Source organism: Stegostoma tigrinum, chromosome 5, assembly GCF_030684315.1.
Source record: "Stegostoma tigrinum isolate sSteTig4 chromosome 5, sSteTig4.hap1, whole genome shotgun sequence".
NCBI classification, from domain to species: domain Eukaryota; kingdom Metazoa; phylum Chordata; class Chondrichthyes; order Orectolobiformes; family Stegostomatidae; genus Stegostoma; species Stegostoma tigrinum.
The window spans coordinates 82,409,473-82,427,017 of record NC_081358.1 but is presented as its reverse complement, the minus strand read 5'-3'; the positions used below and the strand labels follow the sequence as shown (position 1 = coordinate 82,427,017).

At 40.6% G+C, this 17,545-nt stretch overlaps 1 protein-coding gene across 21 annotated transcripts in view; it reads left to right on the top strand.

The window, feature by feature from the left end:
* The window catches only part of dlgap1a (discs, large (Drosophila) homolog-associated protein 1a), a 715,152-nt gene that overhangs the window by 307,307 nt on the left and 390,300 nt on the right, over positions 1 to 17,545 (top strand). For 3 of the 21 annotated variants that reach the window (XM_059646090.1, XM_059646102.1, XM_059646092.1), the window contains one exon: positions 13,093 to 13,247. The exons of 17 other annotated variants lie outside the window; for them this stretch is intronic. The gene's annotated coding sequence lies outside the window, so the exon portion shown is untranslated. Of the gene's footprint in view, positions 1 to 12,584; positions 12,931 to 13,092; positions 13,248 to 17,545 lie in introns of those variants that run through there. One more of the 21 variants, XM_059646091.1, reaches the window with a different exon arrangement.

The following is a 17,545-nucleotide window of genomic DNA, read 5'->3' as shown; positions in this document are numbered from 1 at the left end:
GTGGGATTGTAATTATGGTTACAGATACTATAATTTGATGAGTTCTCCCCAGACAGAAAGGAGCTTTCTGGTTGTTTCATCTTATTCATTATTTCCTCTATCCCCTCTTGTTCTTCTTTCTTGGCTCCAGTTCTTCCTCCTTCTAAGCTTATGCTCTTCACCGTAAAGCAAATGGCAATGATTGTTCATCGTATTATTGAAGTTTTGCAACATGCAACAGGTCTCCACAAACCTTAATATTCAATCTGCCAAGTAATACAGCGCTTCTCTGGAGTAGTTCAACCAACAGAAGCGTTGTTCCAACATGTAAGTGATCTTATTGGTCACATTTCATATGACAGCATGGCTTTCCCTCTACACAAGCTGTGCATAACGTGAGGGTTATACATCGCTCTCATCAGCAGATAGCCCTTCTCACCCAGGAGCCACTTTTTGATTTGTCACGGTGGTTCAAATTCCGCTAGCATGTTGGATTGCTGCAAAAGTAAGTAACCATGGTTGCTGGACCTTAACCTGAGTAATTCATTGCCTGCTGGACAATAATGTAAACCCTGTAGTTCTCGTGTATGACAGGGTTGACATTCATCGCCTACAAAATCGCAGGTGATCAGTCAATGCACCATGGGGATGTCTGCAATCCTAGTGAAGCCACTCTGCTTCATTGAGTGCTCACTTCTGTTACTTGTCTCTGGCAAGAGAGAATTAAGTCCATTTAAATAGAGAGTCTCACACTTATGCAGCATTGGGCAGCAAATTGCAAGATACTACAATATTTTCAGTGGAATGAGCTCGATATATAAACATTCATCACCACGGACAGCTTCACAGTTACTAGCTTTATGGTCCTTGGCATTTCTGGAAGCTGCTGTTGTAGTTGCACCAGCTGATGGATTTTAGTTGGATCATCCTGACAGAACTATAGATGTCTCACAGTATTCAACACTGAGGATCAGGAGATTCCTGGATGTTCTTCCTCTCCTCTTCATTCCTTTTCTAACACCTTGCCGTGCTCTATGTGACCTGGGTTCATTCTTTAAAGCCATAACAGTGTTCCAGGGGCAATTCCTCCCAGTGCACACATGGGAGGGAGTATGTAGTTCATGCAAAAGTCTCAAAATCATACAAAAAGAAACATCAGCACCTGTATGTGACTTCTGCAACTTGAAAGTATACAAAGTCATAGGAATACTTTCCAAGGTAAAAATGCAAGAAATAGTGAAAGTCTGAAGAAACAGGTATAAAGATCATTAAAATGCCATGACCAAGCACAGAAAATACTCAGTAAGGCTAGTAGAATGTTTGTTTTTATGTTTAGCTGAATGCCATTATTCAGCTACTGGTCAGACCACACCTGAGTACTGTGAGCTTTTCCAGGTACCACACCATATGATATACTGCTCTGAGATGTATTATAGTGTAGATTTACGAGAATGTAACCCAGACTTCGTGTTAATTTTGAGCAGAGACTAAACAAAGCAGCATTAATTTCACCTAAATTCATACAGATAACAAGTGATTTGCCTGTTCAAGATAATAAGGGAAACAGAGGCATTCAATAATCTCAAGATAATAAAATGTGAGGCTGGATGAACACAGCAGGCCAAGCAGCATCTCAGGAGCACAAAAGCTGACGTTTCGGGCCTAGACCCTTCATCAGAGAGCTCTAGGCCCGAAACGTCAGCTTTTGTGCTCCTGAGATGCTGCTTGGCCTGCTGTGTTCATCCAGCCTCACATTTTATTATCTCGGAATTCTCCAGCATCTGCAGTTCCCATTATCTCTCGCATTCAATAATCTGTCTTTTTTGTGCTATTCTTCTATGGGATGGGAGCATCAGTAACAGGGCCAATATTTTTCCCATTCCTTGAGCTGAGTGACTTGCTAGGAGTTGAGAGTCAAGAATCTGGAGTGATTTTAGGCCAGACTAGATAAGGGTGGTTGAAGAAACATTGACTAAAGGACATTAGTGAATAAGGTGAGGATTTTTTAGTGGCCCTGCGTAGTAAGCAAAGACATGTGGTCAATTCCAGATTTTAGTAAAGAACTTAAATCTTACCTGCCATGGTAGTGGGATTTGAACCCAAGGTATTAGCAAGACCATAAGACCATAAGACATAGGAGCAGAAAGTAGGCCATTCGGCCCACCAAGTACATCCGCCATTCAATCATGGTTGATAAGTTCCTCAATCCCATTCTCCTGCTTTCTCCCCATAACCCTTGATCCTCTTGATATTCAAGAACCTATCTATCCCAGTCTTAAATGTACTCAATAACCTGGCCTCCACAGCCATCTGTGGCAGTGAATTCTATAGATTCACCACTGAAGTAATTTATCCTAATCTCCATTCTAAAAGGTCTTCCCTTTACTCTACTCTAAGGCTGTGCCCTCGGGCCCTAGTTGCTCCTACCAATGGAAGCATCTCCCCTACATCCACTTTTGTCCAGGCCATTCAGTATTCTGAAAGTTTCAATTAGATCCCCCCTCATCCATCTAAACTCCAATGAGTATAGTCCCATACTCCTCAAACGTTCCTCATATATTAAGCTTTCCATTCCTGGGACCATTCTTGTGAACCTAAAGGCTCCTATTTTACTGATCCACTGACATTATCACTGTACTACCATCTCTCTGTGTTCTTCAAATATCCTGTAGAGATTCATTCAGACAAAATGATGTCAAATATGATTTACCCCATAACTGTACAAAGCATGGATGTCACATTGGAGATACAAGGTTGCTCATGGCTCGCAAAAATATTCACTAACAAGCTGAATTCTTCACTAATGTATTTCCAAAGTGAAGATTCACAGTAATTATGCCTACCTTATCTAAAACCTATAATTATATTTTACTCGCACAGCGCAATAAGGAAGTCCTTTAAATCTTTCACTGCTTTGAATGTAATAATGTTAATAAAGCTTTGAGAGGAGTGAAATTCCAGCTTTAAAAAGTAACGTTATTGTTGGTTATTTTATTTCTGCGGTAAGGTACAAGTCTTAATAATGAACTTTTGACGTAGCCTTTAATTTGTTCAGATCAAAATCTTATGTATATTGGAGCAGGTAATGAAGGTAAAATTTCTTCAAGTTTTGTGTTATCTGTTTCAGCCAAGTGTGAAATTAAAAATAATTTGCCTACAACGCCTATATAAATTTCAGAGCTTTTATTCAACTGAGTAGCTATATTCATATGAGGAAACAACTGTTTCTGAATAGAATATATTAGATACTAAACCTTAAAGACCCCTCCAAAATGGTAAACAACATTACAATCTTGTTCAGCAAGCCTGGAAGTATATGTGAAGGGAGAAACAGAGTTAACATTTTGAGTCAAATATGACTCTAGTATGACTTCAGTTCTGAAGATGAGTAATGTCAAACTCATGCTAACACTATTTCTCTCTCCACAGATGCCGCCAGATCTGCTGAGTTTTCCCAGCATTCTCTGTTTTTTTTTTCAGTTTTCTAGCATCTGCAGTATTTTCTTTTTATTACAATGTTCCTGTCACATTGCCGAAAATCCTTCACTGGATCGACTTAGAAATCAATGTTATTAGAACAGGATTTCTTTGCATAGAAGCGAATTTAACATAGTAAATACTGAAAAGAGTGATCAAACTGAATGAGGAATGTTGTTTTGTCTTACTGGATACATACTAGTTATGTCATCCTCATCGGTAAAAGTCACGATGGCCCAATGTTTGATGCTGTTTAGGTGATCTAGACCAGGTTAGTATTCAATGTCCTACCAGCTTAGGAAGGAGGTGATCTGACCAGGGTTGTATCTAATAATTGCCATCATGCGACCTCTGCATTGAACTGTACATCTACAATTCTCCAACATATTTGTGTTTTTCTCTTACTTTCACACGGCAGCACCTCTGCTCCAGGAAATTCTGCTGGCTCTTTCTATTTGGCCCATTGGCATTCCCTGAAGGAATGGTCAGGATTTTCCCTCATTGGAGATGGAAAGCAAGTGGTGGGAAGGGTAATGACAGGTTGGCACCGCAGAGACACTCATTCCCTTCCAGCTGTGTCAGCAAATAAGTTCTGGGTGGTTTGCTCTTGTGTATCCTTCCCCACCTGCCAGAATTAAGTTCCATATATGGTCCTCTAATGGCCCTTTAGGACCTCATGCTGCCTCTGGTCTAATTACCTGCCTTCCTTGGAGGCGGGAAAAGTGACCTGCCTTCCTCCACCGCACTTCACCTACATGGTACTCTAGATGTACAAGATAGTTAAGACCTGAAAGGATTAACTGACACAGAATCCCTACAGTGCAGGAAGAGGCCATTCTGCCCATTAAGTCACATTGATCCTCCCAAAGAGCACCCCACTCAACCTTATCCTCATAACACCATATGGAGCATGGCTAATCCACCTATCCAGCATATCACTGGATACTCTGGGGCAATTTAGCATGGCCAATCCACCCAACCTGCTGGTCTTTAGACAGTGAGAGGAAACCAGAGCACACCCAAAGGAAACCTGAGCAAACATGCAGAGAACGTACAGGCTCCACACACGTAATTTCCCAAAGCTGGAATTGAACAAGGGTCCCTGGTGCTGCGAGGCACTAGTGCTGTCTTGACATTGGAGATCTGTTGTGAGTTAATTTCCTGTGAAGAGCGTTGAAAAACCTTGCATTTGGAAAGCAAATTGAAGCTGAGAAGCCAAACTAAATCATTAAATGGTAATTTAAGTAAATGAACATTGTTATAATTGTTTAGAAATTAAGAAAATTCTGTAACTTTCCGCCATAAATGGGAGGTTAATTCTCAAATTCTTGTACAGTTACAAAATTATAGATGTAGGTGCAGTAGTAGACCGTGTGGCCTGTTGAATCTGCGACGTCATTCAATCAGATCATGGCTAATCCTGTAATCATCGTAACCCACAGTTCCCTTACTGATTAAAAATCTCTCTCTCTCAGCTTTGAATATTCTTCATGACCCAACCTCGACAGCTCTCTGTGGTAAAGAATTCCACAGACTGACTACACTCTGAGAGAAAAGTAACTCTCCGCTACTGTCTTAAATGGAGGATGCTTTCCTTTGAGATTATGCGATCTGGTCTCTGACACTTTTACAAGGTGAAACAATCTCTTCACAGCTACCCTACTAAGACCTAACAGAAGGTTACATGCTTCAATAATGTCTTATTTCATCTTCTAAACACCAAGAGTACAGGCCCCAATCTACTCAACCTCTTCTCATGAGACAATTGCGCCATGTTCAGGATCAATATAATGAACCTTCTCTGAACTACCTCCAATGTCAATTTATTTTTCCTTAGATAAGGGCTTGCAAACCATTTGCAGTTCAGAGGACAGCATCGTCAAATTTATTTTGTTAAATTAACAAATATTTATGAAAGGAAAAACAAAAGATTAGAAGTTTTAAGTTCTTCAAGGTAAAGCTTTATTAATAATTCATCTTCATTGTCAATTAATTAAATAAATAAATACAATCTTTAGAAGTCTTGCTGGAAAAGCTTCAACAATTCATGCAAATGAAATAAATGAACAAATTTGAAAAATGAATAGTGAAATCTGCCATATCTACAAAAGAAAATTAGAACATTTCTGCAACAGCTTTCAAGTAAGTCATTTAAAGAAAAGTCTTTTTTTTCCCACATCAGCAGTTTGAAAGAATGATATAGGAGAGAAAGATATTACATTTAAAATCAATTCACAAACTCTTCAAATACTTAATTGAACTGGATCGTATGGAATTGACAATTTGTACAATAGCATTGCTTCTGATTTACAAAAGAAACCCAAAGAAGAACAAGTTACCTCCTCTGTTTGTCTGATTTCATGTCAAATTTTAAATGTTTCAGTTTTTTTTGGAAGTTAGTTTCAAATGCAGAGTTAAAAAGATAAGTGAAAAAGAACAAAGACCCCATTTATCATATTAATGCAACTTTAGTAAGAAAATGGGACATGTCCAGAAAGTGTGCAAGAGTCAGAAACAACCACCAAATAATAGAAATAACAATGTTATTGTGCAAAAAGAGATTAGTACCTTGCAGCAAGTCTGTTTGAAAAAAAAACTTACCTTTTATTAGAACACGTATCATTATATGATAGTAAGATAGCTCCAAAACCTCCGCAGCCCCAGCCTCATCCCAAGATCAGTCCTCCCTCTCATTCCCGCCTCTTTGACCTGTCCATCTACTTTTCCATCTATCTGCTCCTTCCACCTCACTGACCAACCCCCACTACTACCTACCAGTTCCAGGAGGAGCTAATTAGAGTTTAAAGTAGATGTTAGAGTTCTGTGCTTGTTATTAATGCTCCATAGGACCATTTTAGTAGCTGTAATATGAACATACTTTTAAGTTGATTGGCAAACATGTGTCCAAGTCGTAAAGCATTAGTTATTACGTAATATGTAATAAACCTATTTACTATGCATCAGGATTGAATCTATCTTCTGCCTATGACACCGCATGAGTACTTTTCACACATGTTATCGGAAGCTTAGACTGACATGAGCAAGCAGGATCTATGGCAATAAATGTATCTCTGAAAAATCGTTTCAACCAGTCTTAGTATTAACCATGAAAAACACAGGCTCCTGTGCATCCGCAGAATGTTGACCATGGCATATGAAAGGACTATTCTCCATTGACCTTAAGCTTGAATGTAGGTGAACAGAATGCCACTTAAATTAATGAATTCTGGCAGGTGGCCAGGGATTCATTTTCAGCTGTTGCTAGAGAGAGAAATCTCCGGAACTTAGCGAAAGGTGTTTACTCTGGAGGGAAAAGCTAAAAACTGGGAGAAATGTGTTCTATGAACATGTATATTTTTGTACATGTACTTTTGATTGCTAAGGGAGTCAAGAGTTATGGGAGGAAAGACAGGAACGTAGAGTTGAGGTCAAAATCATTATCATATCAAATGGTGGAGCGGATTCAAATTCTAAATGTCAGGGAGTCCAGGCCTAGTCCTGCTCTGAAGCCCTATGATCCTATTTCTAAAGTGAGCAAAATATGTTCGATATTTATTTTACACCTGGTAGCAGGCTTCTCTTACAAAGAGCCAAAACAGACAAGCAGATCCTGCAAGACAAAAGACACAGTGCATTGTGGCCAGTGGTTAGAAGTAATGTGCAATGATTGAGACTGACAGCAATGTTAATGTGGAGAGAATGGCAGTTGTTCATTTTGGTGTGTGTGTCTGTGTGTGTGAGAGAGAGAGATTAATTCAGCAAGTTTGATAAGGTACAGTGCGAAGATTCACTGGCCTTGCAACAAACAGCTTTTATTAAATCCTATGCAATTTGGACTTAGCCAAAAACTTAAGATTCAGCCAAGTGTATGCTGCACTGTCACCCTGGAGCACTTGTCCCATTTATGTAACCGTTGGAACAAGAGTGGGTTGCTCAAATTGTTCTCTTGCTTGTTTCACCATCCAATTCAGTAGTGTTTTTCTAGGCTGCAACTCAATGTAGCTTCCTTTATTTCTTACACTTTTTACACTCACCTACAAAAGTCATTTGGTCTTCTTTTTAATTCTTTTAATTGAACAAGCCTCAGCAGAGTTTCTAAGAGTGTGGGCTGCTGATCTCTATCACACTCTATCTGAAAAATGACTTTCTGACATTAAGCCTGAATGGCCTTACTGTAACTGTAACAATGTGTTCTGTACTCCCCCACCAGGCAAATTCAAGTTCCCTGTATACCCTAGCAAGTAATTTTGAACACTTCCAATTCATTTCTGATTCTTGTGTCTTTGAAGCCACGCGTTCTCTGACCCAAACGAGACCATACATGAGCTGGTAATGAAAGCTACAACAGCAACTGGACAATTTTCACTCCCTGCCACTGGATGGATGGATGTACCAGAAGTACTGATTATATTTGGGCCCTACAGTTCATAATACCAGTAATTCTGGAAAAGCAAAACAAATTCTATTAAAATCTTACCCATGCTATCTTCAAGTATCAACATCGACACAGGTTAGCATTCCTTCAGGAAATGAGCTTATTTTCTGTTCCACTTTTGGAGCTTGGATCACATAGATAACTCTCGGGTCTTTTTTTCCTCCATTCTCTGTACATGCAGAGCAGTCATTTACTACAATGAAAACCTTAGCTGTATTCTGCTATTTCATCCATGATGTTTTTAGCATTTTTGATATTTATTATAGTCTCTGGCTATGTCCTTGCACTTCTTCTCAGTGACTACTCAAGTGAAATAAAAATCATTAAGAAGGGAGGTAGGAATATAGGCACAACTGAAATATACAGCATCAAATATGGCCAAAAAGCAAAGTATGCTGGGAATGCCTGAGCCAAAACAGACACAAGAGATCATTCTGCCTAAGGACAAGTCCTTGCAAGATCCAGGCCCAGAAAACCAGAGAGGCTCCAAAATATATCACAAAGTGTGAAAGGGCAACTTGACCCTTCCTGACAAACAAACAACACTAGATGTTTGGGGCAGACATGTCTCAGTAAGACAAAAAACCAGATGGATATTCAGGGATAAAACTAGACTTCCAGGCCCAAGAACAGAAACATCAAAGAAGTTGCTGTTAAGAAAGCCATTGAGAACAGTTAGCAGCATTTCAAGGTGATAAAGCCAATTAATTTGAAACCTCTGATTGGTCAAGTGCTTGGAAAGTTTCAGAAGGTAGCCAGGAGGGTATAAGAACCCAACCGGCAGGAGTCAGGGAACCCTATTGTCCAGCTTACCTGAGATACAGTGGAATACAGAAGTAACCAAAGCAGCTCACCCTCCAACCAGAGAGAGAGAGAGAATCAATCCTAGAAGAGAGGAACAGGACAAACAATTCAACATAATAAAATGTGAGGCTGGATGAACACAGCAGGCCAAGCAGCATCTCAGGAGCACAAAAGCTGACGTTTCGGGCCTAGCCTGCTGTGTTCATCCAGCCTCACATTTTATTATCTTGGAATTCTCCAGCATCTGCAGTTCCCATTATCTCTCAAACAATTCAACAGACCACTAAAAGGTACAAGTGTTGGAAGTATTTTAAGTTTCTAAGAATCGTATAATTAGAAATAAAGTCATTAAAAGTGCAAGATTTAACTTTTTAACCTTTGTTGTCTTCAAATAAGATTGCGACCTGGTTCACTGACTGCAGATTTATGCTGTGTACTCCTTTCCTGATGCATGCCAAGGCACCTGGGCAAATTCATCCTTAACATTCTGGTCGGAGTTGTCTAACTTGTTTAAGGAGGATCTATTTGCCTGCAGGGTCTTAGACACCCTGTTCCAGACAACAACTCTCCCTATTCATGGCTGTCAAACTCTTTGCACTTGATAACCACCTCTTTACTCTCGTTAGCCACAGCTAGACTCTGATGGAAATGAAGCTGCACTTTCTACGCTAACCAATCTTTTCTCAAACCAGAACAATCCCAAAGGTTTAAAGTTCCTCCCCTCAAACATCAGCTGTCCCAAGTAAGCCAACTTTCAGAGTGGCGCCAGTTGTCTGTGAGTCTGTGAAACATTCTCAAAATTTAAGGCCCTGATCCTTTCAAGACCTCCAAGTGTGATCCATCTCCCCCAAGTGCTGTCAAGCTCAAATGCTGAATTTGAAGGTCCACAGATTCAAGCACCAACAATTTGATCCTAATTCCAGCATTTGGATTGCTTCCAGCTAGTCAGCTTTCCTGAGCATTCCCTTTTCTCAGAATTTTAAGAGCACTTCCAATTGTCATATTTACCTTAATCTTTCCATTCCCCAAGATCCCAACATGCAAACTTGCAAAATTCCTAACCCTCGACTCAGAAACCCATTGCACCCTGGTAATGACCTTTTGCGACCTATTCCATCACGCAGAAGGTGCAGAAACCTGAACACACACACACAAACAGGTTCAGGAACAGCTACTTTCTGGCTGTTATCAGACACTTGAATGGACTTTAGCCTCAAATAATGTAATCTGCAATGTAACTTGTATGCATCTTAAGTCTTTTTGATCTGTATATCCTTTGATTGCTGTGATCTGCCTGTACCACTCATAAACAAAGCTTATCACTGTATTTTGGTACACATGACAATAAGTTAAAATCAGATCAAAATTCCACATTCTGGCTTCTCTTCTGCATAATTCTGAATGTGGTTTCGTCCTTCTCAGATTTATTTCCCACAGTGCGATCGATCCCTCCACTATTATATTTGCCTGTTTTTTTTGTCACGGCAATTACTTAAGGTCTTTAACTTTGATGTAGTGAATCTCTTAAAAAAATGTATCTATAGTGTGACGAAGAGAGTTGCAAAAATGAGAAAAGATAGAAGAAAAGAGAGATTAGTCAGTGATTGAGTGAAAAATTGTTGATAACAAACAAATAGTGATATGGATATTTTTGAAAGCCGGAAACAGAGGGAAGAGAAAAGGTGAATAAAACAAAAATGAAGAGTGAGTCAAAAATAATTAAAGCCTTAGGAGAAATGTATTAAATGCCTGAGTAATGCTAACAGAGATCAACTAGTGTCTTACAAAAATTGAAAGCGACTAATGCATAATTCCATTCAGAGAAGTGATACATATTATCCATTTTATTCGGCTAGATCTTGGCTCAAACAAACAATAATACAAAATAATAAAGTTACTCAGATTTCAAGAATAACTTCTATAGTATAACAGATGACAAAAATAATCTTTCTGAAGAGGAAATTTTTACCTGGATTTCTGCTGTGGATCCTTGCTGATGAAGGCATATGTGCAAGCATTTTGCAGGCATGCTTTTCCAGATTTTAATTTATAGGGAATCTGTTCACGAGCTTCCCAAATGGCACTCCCATGGCTGAGATCCCACATCTTGTTATAGTCAATTACTTATTTTCATAATTGCTCTTCAAATTCAAGGTATTGCTATGAGCACCTATGAGTCCCAGGCATGTCTACCTTTATGTGGGATATGTGGAGCATTGACTACTCCAGTTCAACATGGACACCTCCCTCATCATTTATTCAGATACAGACTGTATCAGTGCCACTTCTCCTTCTGGGTTGCATCACTGCTGATGATGCTACCCTCTACACCAACACTTCCAGCATGTCTTCTTTTTTCCTTAAGCAGGCTGTTCCATCTAGCATAGTTGACAGCTCTGTTCAATGTGCCTGATCCATTTCCCACACTTCTGCTCTCAACCCTATGCTCAACACCACTTGACCCCGAGTTTCCTGGTGCTCATCATTTTAACTGTCCATCTTGCTCTTACCCATCCTTTCTATCCATAGCCTGCTGCATTATTTGTAATGAAGCACAACACAAGTATCTGGTCTTTCATCTCAGCACTCTACAGTCTCCTGGATTCAATAGTAATTCAACATCTTCAAACATTTATCTCTACCTCCGACTTATCTTTTTTGGTCGATTTCTGACCTGTTTCTTTCGTTATCTGTTCTTGTTGATTTTAGATGGCTGCTTTACAGCGTTCATACCTCACCTGGACACAAATGTTGTCTCTTTATTGAACCTATTACCACTCGCTTTGGCTTTTGCATCAAGAATTTCTTTTGTTATTTAATCTCTCCTGATCTCCGACCTATCATGGGCCTTCCCTTTTGTTCTTCTGGCCCCTTCCCCACTTTAATGGCTTAAAAACTCTTCTTTTCGATAATACTTCTGCCCTGATGAAAAGTCATCAACCTGAAACGTAGGGTGGAACGTTCATGAGGCATTGAAGGCCTTGCCTGCTGAGGGCTTGTGTGGAAAGCTTAATACAGCACAAGACAATTAGGCAATGGATAGGCCAATAGTGGGTCTTCCCATGGAATCAAATCCCCAGGAAGGTTGTGTCACTTGGTGAGACATGCTAACCAATCAGAGGCGGAAACTCATGCTCAACAGCGCCATCAAGAGGAGGCCATGGCTGCTAGGATGTAGACTCTGATGTCTCAGGATGACAAAGGACCCCGGCCAAAGGGAAATAAAGTTGGAGGTGGGAAGGCATTCTCAATTGACGGTTGTGAGGAGGAGATCCAGTTTTTTATTTATACAGCAATATGACCTTCTGAGTATTTCCAGCAGTTTTGGTTTCTGTTTTAGATTTCCAGTGCCTCAATATTTTCGTTTTTTAATTACTTCATTTTATCATCACACTTGTCGTTTAAGCAAGCCGAGGAGCCAATCTATGCACACCATAACTTCACAAATAACAAATAACTAAAAAATATTTAAAATATGTTGGGTAATGCTGGCTAAATGAGTAATTTTGACTGGCACCTGTCTCAGCATTCCTTATACCCATGTTAATTATTTTCAGTTTGTCCACCAGTAAATAACTCTAACACTATTACTGAACAAATCTACACACATTGAATCTGTAATATTGAGCTGAATCTTAACTCCCACAAATGGCAAGGCTGGGGCCATGACAGAGATTATCATATGTAACATCTGAAACAGGGATACAACAGGCTCGAATTCATCCATTTCTGATTTTGGGAGAGGGATTTATTGATTAGTCATTTAATTGTTATAATAATGCTGCAAGTCTTTCTTTTAACCATGATTCTGCTTTAACCACAGTAAGCTGATTCCTAACGCTTCATGGAATTGGCAGTTCAAAGGAGACTCCAAGTGCCGAGTCAATGAGTTGACTATTTTTGGGGCATTGTTTGTGGATCAGAAAAAGTGCTTCCTGTACCCCCAAAAAGTTACTCCGTCACCATTCCCCCAATGAATTTGTCGCCCTTTCAATTGTGATCCTCCTGAGAAACCAGAGTTTTTCCTATCAGGACCTTTCTCACTCCCATGATGCGCCTAATTATTCTCATCGGCTGTGGACCTGTGATATAAGCTTCCTACTGGAAAGACCTTCATCATGTCAATATAAAGCACCGTTAAAGGTCAATTCTGAAGGACATTGGGGACACTAATTTTTCCAATTTTTCTGATCACACAACGGCGTAACAGTAGAAAGTTATCTTCGGATTAAACGGTAAGAATGTGATAATTTGGAACGGGAAGATGCCACTTGGCTTAATAAGCCTGCTTCCCCATTCAATAAAATCAGTCTGCTTTGATGACAGCTTAAACTCGACCTTCCTACCCTCACTTCCTAACCCTTTCTCCTTTGTCAACCAATAAATTGTCTACACAGCCTTGAATATATTCAATGATTTGGTCTACACTGCTATTTGAGGAGGAGAATTCCAAACATGAAAAGCACTTAGAGAAGCAATTCCTCCGCATCTCTGATATAACACGGTGTGAAGCTGGATGAACGCAGCAGGCCAAGCAGCATCAAAGGAGCAGGTAAGCTTGACATTTCGGGTTGGAACCCTTCTTCCTCCACATCTCTTCCCACTTGTGAGGGGAAACTCTGCATCTTCTCTTGTCAAGTTCTCTCAGAGTCTTATTTTTCAGTAAAATCACCTTCATTCTTCTAAACTCAAATGGGTCCAGCCTGCTCAGCCTTCTATCATAAGATAAACCCCCCATCCAAGAACCTGTGTGAACTTGCCAATGCAAGTATGTTCTTAAGTAAATTGATCAAAACTACTGCGGACAGTACTCTAGCTGTCGTCTCACCAAGGCTACACAGCTTGAGCGAGACTTCCTTACTTCTGTGATCATCTATGAGGGCATCCAGATCTCTCTCCATGCATCATTCTCTCTTCTTTTAGCTAATATTTTGATTTCTGTTCTTTCTACTAAAGTGGACAGCTTTAAATTTCCCCACATTATACTGCAGTAGCCAAATATTTACCAATGCACTTCCTCTATCTATATTTCTTTGCCAATTCTTTCTTATTTCCTGACAACTTGCTTTCTCGCTCTCTTCATATTTTGACTAGATTTGACTGCAGTTCATTTGGTTAACATAGAACATAGATCATTACAGCACAGTACAGGCCCTTCGGCCCTCGATGTTGTGTCGACCTGTAATACCGATCTCAAGCCCATCTAACCTACACTATTCCATGTACGTCCATATGCTTGTTCATTGACAACTTAAATGTACCTAAAGTTGGCGAATCTACTACCGTTGCAGGCAAAGCGTTCCATTCCCTTACTAGTCTCTGAGTAAAGAAACTACCTCTGACATCTGTCCTATATCTTTCACCCCTCAATTTAAAGCTATGCCCCCATCCTAGGAAAAAGGCTCTCCCTATCCACCCTATCTAACCCTCTGATTATTTTATATGTTTCAATTAAGTCACCTCTCAACCTTTTTCTCTCTAATGAAAACAGCCTCAAGTCCCTTAGCCTTTCCTCGTAAGACCTTCCCTCCATACCAGGCAACATCCTAATAAATCTCCTCTGCACCCTTTCCAAAGCTTCCACATCCTCCTTATAATGCAGTGACCAGAACTGTACACAATACTCCAAGTGCAGCCGCACCAGAATTTTGTACAGCTTCACCATCACCTCTTGGTTCCGGAAATCGATCCCTCTATTAATAAAAGCTAAAAACACTGTATGCCTTCTTAACAGCCCTGTCAACCTGGGTGGCAACTTTCAAGAATCTGTGTACATGAACACCGAGATCTCTCTGCTCATCTACACTGCTAAGAATCTTACCATTAGCCCTGTACTTTGCCTTCTGGTTACTCCTCCCAAAGTGCATCACCTCACACTTGTCTGCATTAAACTCCATTTGCCACCTCTCAGCCCAGCTCTGCAGCTTATCTATGTCTCTCTGCAACCTACAGCATCCTTCGTCACTATCCACAACTCCACCAACCTTAGTGTCGTCTGCCAATTTACTAACCCATCCTTCTACGCCCTCATCCAGGTCATTTATAAAAATAACAAACAGCAGTGGACTCAACACTGACCCTTGCGGTACACCACAAGTAACTGGTCTCCAGGATGAACATTTCCCATCAACTACCACCCTCTGTCTTCTTTCAGCAAGCCAATTTCTGATCCAAACTGCTATATCTCCCACAATTCCATTCCCCCGCATTTTGTACAAGAGCCTATTGTGGGGAACCTTATCGAATGCCTTGCTGAAATCCATGAACACCACCTCAACCGGTTTACTCTCATCTACCTGTTTGGTCACCTTCTCAAAGAACTCAATAAGGTTTGTGAGGCACGATCTTCCCTTCACAAAACCGTGCTGACTATTCCTAATCAATTTATTCTTTTCTAGATGATTATAAATCCTATCCCTTATAACCTTTTCCAACACTTTGCCAACAACTGAGGTATGGCTCACTCGTCTATAATCTTCCATCCAAGCCATTAATGTAGTTGATGAATAGGATGCGACCCACGTTGCACTCCAGTTTGCCATCCTCAAAATGACGTATTTGGTCTTGAGCTCCTGTTTCCTAATGGCTAGCTGGTCATCTGTTGATGATAAATATAAACTCTTACCTAGTATAGTAATCTTATATGCGGTAATGTATCGAAAGTCTTTTGGAAATCTAAATACAGGACATCTACTGATTCACCTTTGTTCACTGTGAATGCTACAACCTCAAACTATATTAAGTTTGTCACATCATTTCCCCTTTGGAAAACTATATTGACCACCTGGTTGCCTCATGATTTTCTGATAGTCCTGCTGCTATCTTCTTGGTAATGGATTTGAGAATTTTCCTAGGAGCTAGGGAACAGGCTTGTAGTTTTCTTGTTTTCTTGTTTTCTCCCTCTTCCAACACTCACACCAACCTTCTAGATTCTCCAATGGCCTTTTCAGCGTGTTTTGATAGCCAGTTAGTGAAGGAAGAAACTTAAGGCAGTATTTGTTTGAAATGCTTTTACTTATGGAGTGAAACATTACAGGTATATATCTCCTGGGTCTGCTTCCTTTCTGTGTCAGTAAACATCTGTTCATCTTTCTAAAATCAACATTTTTGGATACTGGAGAACAGGAGTGTTACACATTTGGAGAAGGCAAACAAAGCAAGGAAATGCATAATAAACAGGAAGCTGTTGAGATGGATGGATGTAAATAGAGACTTTGGAGTACGTATCCACAGCTTCGTAAAGATGGCAGGGTTGGAATACAAAAGCAGCGATGTGCTTCTGAGGCTTTATAAGGCTCTAGTTAGGCCCCATTTAGAATACTGTGTCCAATTTTGGGCCCCACACATCAGGAAGGACATACTAGCCCTGGAGCGTGTCCAGCGGAGATTCACACGGATGATCCCTGGAATGGTAGGTTTAGCGTATGATGAACGGCTAAGGATCCTGGGATTGTACTCATTAGAGTTTAGAAGGTTGAGGGGAGATCTAATAGCAACTTACAAGATAATGTGTGGTTTAGAAGGGGTGGATGCTAGGAAGTTGTTTCCGTTAGGCGGGGAGACTAGGACCCGTGGGCACAGCCTTAAAATTAGAGGGGGTAAATTTAAAACTGAAATGAGATGACATTTCTTCAGCCAGAGAGTGATGGGTTTGTGGAATTCATTGCCACGGAGTGCACTGGAGGCCGGGACGTTGGATGCCTTCAAGGCAGAGATCGACAAATTCTTGATCTCAAAAGGAATCAAGGGCTACGGGGAGGGCACAGGGAAGTGGTGTTGAAATGCCCGTCAGCCATGCTTTAAATGGAGGAGTGGACTTGATGGGCCGAATGGCCTTACTTCCACTCCTATGTCTTATGGTCTTATGGACATGCAGATAAGGCAATTAAGAGTTGAACAAAATATGCAGACATCAAAAATAGGAACGGAAGTGGGCCCTTGGCATCCGTTCCACCATTCAGAATGATCCTGGCTGATTCTCTTTTCCTATTGTATGTTCCCACTCTTCCCTTATACTCATTGAAATCTTTAGCCTCTTGAAGTATATCATCCCCATCCATCACCACCCTCCATTTTCATCCATCACTACCCTCCTGCGCCTGGCCAAGCTTGTCCTCACTTCAAACAACTCTTCCTTTAACTTCTCTCAGTTTCATCAGATCAAAGGTGTGGCCATGGGCACACACATGGGCACCAGTAATGCCTGTCTCTTTGTGCAGTTCATTGAAAATTCCTTGTTCCAGTCCTAACCCTAACCTTCACCTTACTCCTATCAGTTTCCTCCATGCAACTCTTTCTCAGGTATATTGATAGCATCATCAGTGCTGCTTTCCTCTCTCATTTGGAATTGGAAAAGTTTATCAATTTTGCTTCCAATCTTCATCTTCATCTGGCCCATCTCTAACTTCTTCCTTCCCTTTCTTGACTCTCCGTTTCCATTTGTAGGGATCGGCTGGTCACCAATAACCACTACAAACTAGGAAATATATCCTCATACACTATTTCACGTAAAGACGCTATTCCATTTCCCTAGTTTATCTGTATTTGTTGCATCTGTTCTGCGATGTCATGTAAAATGCTCACCTTTTTCTTCCATCAAGGATTCCTAACCACAGTGGTTGAAGTGCCCTCAGCCGTGTCCAATCCACTTCCCATACTATGCCCTCACCTTTTCTTATCTCTTCCCCAACTACAGTAGGGTCCCTCTGGTTCTCACTTACCACCCACCAGCATCCACATGCAAAGGATCATTGACAGTCACTTCCGGTGTGATGCCACCACCAGATGCTCACTCCCCACTCACCCCTGTCAGCATTCCACAGGGACTGTTCCCTTTCGGACACTCCGGTC